The sequence below is a fragment of the Macrosteles quadrilineatus genome, unplaced genomic scaffold, assembly GCF_028750875.1.
Source record: "Macrosteles quadrilineatus isolate MER2022 unplaced genomic scaffold, UCM_ALF_1.0 Scaffold_9__3_contigs__length_116548681, whole genome shotgun sequence".
Classification (NCBI taxonomy): Eukaryota; Metazoa; Arthropoda; class Insecta; order Hemiptera; family Cicadellidae; genus Macrosteles; species Macrosteles quadrilineatus.
Genome location: NW_026542602.1, coordinates 94,487,138 through 94,493,666, shown reverse-complemented (window position 1 = coordinate 94,493,666; position 6,529 = coordinate 94,487,138). Strand labels below are relative to the sequence as shown.

The 6,529-nt window shown below is 34.3% G+C and overlaps 1 long non-coding RNA gene across 1 annotated transcript; it reads left to right on the top strand.

Moving 5' to 3' along the window:
* The first annotated feature begins 798 nt into the window (after window positions 1–798).
* LOC129002158 (uncharacterized) lies at window positions 799–5,962 on the top strand. Its single transcript, XR_008491548.1, has 3 exons — window positions 799–845; window positions 3,310–3,425; window positions 5,839–5,962. It is a non-coding gene; the product is annotated as an uncharacterized LOC129002158 (long non-coding RNA).
* Window positions 5,963–6,529: the final 567 nt, after the last annotated feature.

Below are 6,529 nucleotides of genomic sequence, written 5' to 3'. Positions count from 1 at the left end.
GAAAACCCAATTTTAGATTTACACGTGTGTACCAAATTTCATCAAAATCGGATGATTTTTGCTCGAGTTATCGCGCTAACGGACACATATATAAATATATATATGAATTTGAACGGATGGTGTTTTTGGTCTCTAGGGACCTCAAAATGAAAAAGTAAATCGGTCCCGGGTCCAGGTCTTACCATGAGTACTACGGTAATAGCTTATTCCCTATAGGGGAAATTCGCTAAAAGGCTGGAGACCCCTGTTAACTTTTTAAAGGGTTGCACCAGGAAATCCAAACTCTGCACACCTCTATATAGCATAAAAGTGCACTATTTTGTTTGTATCCCAATTTCGATTGAATTTATAGACAATTAAACACAATATATTGTACAAGAGACTAAGCTATGTGCTAGTTTTAAACATGTTTATTCATCTGTTTCAATGTTATCAAATTCTGGGGTCGTGTGTTCACCATATTAACCCATATAGCACGAAAGTCTCGTTGACCTACTTGATACCTATTATGGATACCTATATGATACCTAGATTGAGGATACCTAATGAATATGTGTAGAATACCTATTGTATAGGAATTGAAAACTCAATCCCACAATGCATCGGGCTTTCAACCGGTGAGCTCTGGGACTGCTGGGAGTAGTGGAGTGAAACATTAGAGAAGACGCCGCCATTCGCCATTTTTCTCTATCCGATCTGACAGAAGCCGGTGTTTGTTTTTGTTAACCTATTTTTATTTTTTTTTAATTTACATAAGTTATCTTATCATTTTCATTTTAGTTCTCACTCAGTGAGTGTTGTTTATTGTGTGAACAGGAAGTGGAAAATTGTCTGTAGATACTGAGGTAAGTCAATTATTGAAATATTACAGAAGTAGCCTAAGTTAGTTAAATAAAACAACGTTATAGGAAATTCCATGAACTACTCAGGCTAAGGTCCAGTTTGTAGGCTGGCAGATACAATGATACAAATCAAATAAAGCTTAAAATTTAAGATAATGCTGTAGCTGTAACTTCGCTAGGTTTTAATAATATGTTAATATATTTGATCGGTTTATAAGTCAGGCTAAATAATAATGAAATAAACTTAAGTTATTTGGCAACAAACAGTCACAACTTAACACACTTAATCGCTAAAAATTATATTTACATTGGATTTATCATTCAAAAGCAGTGTTGTTAAGTGTACAACCTAGACCTTTTGTAGCCTAGGCTAGCTTGAATATTAATAAAATACTTAAGATGAGTTAAAGTGTTTATGTATCATTGGTAGGCCTAGGCCTATCGTTTTGGCTGTGTTTTGGACCTAGGGAGGCTAGGCTAGAAATCAACTCCTTTTTCAATGTACCGTACTTTTAAGTTAGCGAATTTCCCATAACTTAGCCCGAATGAGTAATATTGACTAAGTTATTCGATCAATAGTTTAATTTAATATATCATTTGGTTAGTTAGGTTAGGTTAACCTTACCTAACTAACCAAACGATATATCAAATAATCGATAGCCTATATGGATCGATATTTTCATTCGGTTGTTTGTGCCAACACATAAGTTATGGAAGTGTATCAATTTTTTTCTTAATATAGCTTATCGAATTTTATTGGATTAGGTAGGGGTATAGGTTAACCTAGGTTATATTAAGGCTGCACTTTACTTTACGTCCTACACTCATTCGAATGAAAATATCGATCGATACCTATATCGATTGTTCGATAAGTTATATGAATTGATCGAACAATCGATAGTTTCATTCGAATGAGTGTAGGACGTAAAGTAAAGTGCAGCCTATATTAACTATAACCAAATGAAATCTATAAATCGATACATCCATTCGATTGTTCTGCGGGTCACTTATGGAACTGCATCTGATAGGGCTAAGTTACATTAAGTTACAGTATATTTAAGTTATGTAAGTAGCCTATGCAAGTAGCCTATGTAGGCCTAAGTTTGCCTAAGAAAATGTCACTCTAATGTTAGATTGAGCCAAAACTATTCCATGCATACGTTACACCTGGAAGTAACCTAAGTTATCATAACCTATCTTGATTAACTTATGCTTTTAAATTAGTTTTTTAGGTAAGGCTACAATAAGTAAGGACCAACCAAACTTGCTGTAACATTTAAAAACGTTTGAAAGCCTATTTCCTATATGCCTTTTCTGTTATCAAAAAGAATTTTGAAACGCTAACGTAGCCTATAGCCAGTGTGATTAGTTACGTTAAGTTAGTTTAGAATAGGCTAGTTTCATTTCCTAATCCCAATTATTTTTGCCAAAACAAGGTTAGTTCTTCATTTTTGTAATTTGCGTTTGAAGATATTAAAACAGAAAGAATAACTTACAGATCGTGTAGGAAAACTAAATCATCTAATAAGTTGTAAGTTTAAGTTATATTGTTTTTGTTTTCACGAAGCCTAAGTTAAACTTATTGCTCTTTATGTGCGTGTGCATTTTAATAAAGCGTTTCATTTCAACATTCACTTATACTCCCAGCAATGTTTAAGTTAGTCATAGGCTTATTATACACCAACCTATATTGGTACAAGGTTTAGAAGTCTTGCTTAGCTGTTTAAAAAATAACATTTCCAATGGTCGTTGGGCTACAGTAGGTTAATGATTCAAAAAAGTCAGCACTAAGTTACTTTGTAATTTGTAATGACTACACCTCACAGCTCATTAATAATACTAACCTACACTCTCAACACATTAACTGTTCACCTCAAAAAAATACCCTCAAAGATGAGGAAACTTAAATTAACTAGTCATTCACATTTTCAATAGGCCTAAATAAATTAGTAAAATTGATCAAGTTAACAAGCAATGCAAAGACATTTTTAAGTAGAGTTTTTCTCCAACCGATTGACTAAATTACGCAAGTCCTGGGAAGTTTTAAGTTTTAGCCAATTTTGCGTGACACGGTATTAATTAATTTTTGAAACTCGATTAATTAATTTTTTTTTATGCTCGACAAATATTGTTTGTTAAGTTAGGTTCTAGTTTTTATATTTTTAGACCCTACGATTATTTTTTTTTTAATCCAAATAGATCTAAAAATGTAAGAAGTTTTCCCCTACATTACCGTATGTTAAACTTAGGATTTTTCACCTCAGGATCAAAAAAGATCTTAAAATAAAACAATATGTGTCAAATGCCATGCAAATTAGTGAATATTGTTAGTGTTGAACCTTAACATTACATTTGGTTGAAGGTGGTTTTCTCTTTTACTCGTAAGGAGAAACCTCCTTTGATTGTTTTATAACTATCTTTACTAAGTGGTTCATGTGTTTTTGTTTTTTCTCTATTTTTATTTCAGACCGTTACCTGAAGATTAGTGACCGGACAGTGGAACCTGTTGATAGTGAGGGACACGATAGCGAGGCTGAAGAATCATTTAATTCTTTGATACAAGAAGAGAGAAACGACAAGTTTGTGAGTGTAGAACTTTTCAATGCTAGTGTAAACCTAACTTAGGTCTCAAATTAGGCCTAATCCATTGGCCTCCAGTGGGGGATGCAGACAGGGGGCGCGCCAACTTCCCTTGGACATAAATGTTTAACTATCGGGTAGGTGTAACGCGTAATAATGTTGGGCCTGGCTTACACTCTTACCAAATAATTATTTACTTAATTGTCATAAATTGACAAATTTATGGAAGCTATTTTCCCTCATAACTGACTTAACCCTGGAAGTACATTTCACATAAGTTGCTTAAAGCAGCCGCTTCGACTGAATAAAGGACATGCCTACTTCAGACTGTGTTGCGCTAGATCCTCCAGTTCACATGAACCACTGAACTAGGTTGAATTCGGTGTGGCCGTAAACTGATAGGCCTATTCTAAGCTATATTCTATAACCTTAGTTGTTAATATTACAGTGTAATTGCATAATTGATTATTCTGGCATTGACTTTAAATCCCACGTATGTAGGCCTAATCTTTTCATCCTATTGTACATTTTGAAGCTCTTTTGAGTGTGTTTCATAACAAAATTAATTTTTATAAAAATACTAGCTGGCCCGACAGACGTCGTCCTGTCCTATTGTGGTTTTATGTCACATGCTCGTTCATTTTCAAGATGAGCTTGTTCGCATGGCTCAATCACGTCCTGGTTGAAGTTCGTTCGCTACGCTCACTCACCTTTATGTTGGAGCTCGTTCGCTGCGCTCACTTGCCTTCAGGTTAGCTCGTTCGCTACGCTAACTCGCCTCCAGGTTGAAGTTCGTTCGCTACGCTCACTCACCTTTTGGTTGCAAATTAGCTGTTCTCATAAATTAAAAATAAATATAGTGCTGCACCCTGTTGGTAAACCTATTAACTTTTTAATGCTATTGAACATCACAGAATCAAATAATTGTTTAGTTGCACCAGCTGTTAAGATTCTTTAATTTCATTTAAATATGATTACTCATAAGGTTAACATGGGAAACTCCAGAGCCACTGGGGCGGAGCCCTATTGACGGATCTGCACCAAACTTCACACAAACCATCCTTGAATAATGCTTAATAATGCCTGAAAGTTTCAATACAATCTGTCGAGCGGTTTTGGAGTCCATAAAGGACAAACATACCTACAAATATACAAACATACATTGGATTTTATATGTATAGAAAACCCAATATTTGTAGTCAATGTTTTCATATAAGTGAGGTTTGAGTGTTTTTCTCAATTTCTTTTTAAGGGAAATTATATTTTTTGTTCTTTATTCTTTTAGTCAAAATACTAAAGGCTAGCTAGCTATAATGGTTTAGTAATACATCACTTTATTTGGCTAAGGGCCGCTTCCCCAAATCAAGTTAAACTCTGATCGTGGTTTAAACTTTAGTTCAACCTCAGATACACTTTCCCTAAAATAATTTCTCTGTTTAAACTAGGTTTCAGTAAACCCTCCGGGTGAGGGTTAACGCATCATACCGTGCATAGCTGAACTGTTTGTAGGAAATTGGTATCTCTATTACTGTCGCTGTCAAAATGTATTGTTTTTAGGTTAAATTTAAATTAATTGAACTGTCATAACCTAACCAAACCAAATTATAATGAAAATATCGAATGAAGGTTTACTAATAACAAAAATAATTCTGTTCATAAAATAAAATTATAAATGTCTCAAAATAAATTAATAATTTTTTAATTATAAAATTAAACTATCATAACCTAACCTAACCTAACCAAACCAACCAAACTTGCTGATAATGAAAAAAATCGAGTCAAAAAGTTAATGCCTCCAGGTTTCGAACAGGCTACCTCCAAATTATCAGCCCGGTGCGCTATCCACTACACCACCGAGACCGATGGCTGTACTACGTATCGTTGCGGTAATGATGTTCGCTCGAGCAGTGGTGGGCGGTGGCGGTCTGTCGGCAAGGGTTTCTACCTGGTGATCTATGGGTTAAACCAGGAGATAGGAATAATAGCTTGATTTTTATTACCATAAAGTGACCCAGTTCGTGCTGCTACCTATTGGAAAAAGCCGAAATTACTAGCACTGTCGCGTGACGAGAGTACCTCGTCAAAGTGCTCTGTAGCATCCAGGCAGCTGGACAAGAACAACTCGTCGAAGTAGGCCATTGGGTTAAGTGGAATAATTGTGGCATCTCAGGATCAAAAAAGCTCTAAAAAATATAAATATGTGTCAAGTGCCATGGAAATTAGTGAATATTGTGAGTGTAAATTTTGGGCCCTGCTCACTCTTTGAACCTTACATTTAGTCGAAGGTGCTCTTTTCTCCTTCCCTCTTAGGGAGAAGCCTCCATTAAATTGTTTTTATAACTTATCTGTACTAAGTGGTTGATTCATGGGTTGTTGTATGTTAGTTTAACTTAAATCTTCTCTATTTTTATTTCAGACCATTACCTGATGGTAGCGACACGACATTGGGACCTGATACTGAGGGACCCGATAGCGAGGCTAAAGGATCATTTAATTCTTCGATACTAGAAGAGAGAAACGATGAGTTTGTGTAGACTGTTGAAGATTGTATATTTTAAATGTGTTTTAATAAATTGTTTAAATTGTAATGAGATTTTCTTGTTGGACCTCTGACTTTAATTTATCAAATATTTTTTTAATTAACTTTTATTAATACAGACTATTTAATGCAGTGCAGAATTTTAAACCTTCCGTTTTATTTTTATCTTTAAATGTAAATTGCACTGAATGTACAGTTCCCTATATATTTAAATCTTGAATGTCGACTCAAATAATATAAACTTAAATATTGTCAGTGTTAAGAAGTTGTGTTAAGGTACTGTTAGTTATTAGTTCTAATAATTAGCAGAATTATTGAATAAAGTAATAATAATTTTTTCAGTAAATCCCCCAAATTGTTTAAACAGTTTGACATAAAAACCCCCACCGCAGCAAACCTGCCACTAAGCAATTTCTATTTGTCTGAATTGATTTTTTATTAAGGCTATTTTAATGACATTAGGTTTATAATGACTACCTAGGATTGCTGCAATAAGGAAACTAATAAAGTGTATTTTTATGTAAAATATTACTGTAAATAGCTAAGTATGAAATGAATAAATTTGCCA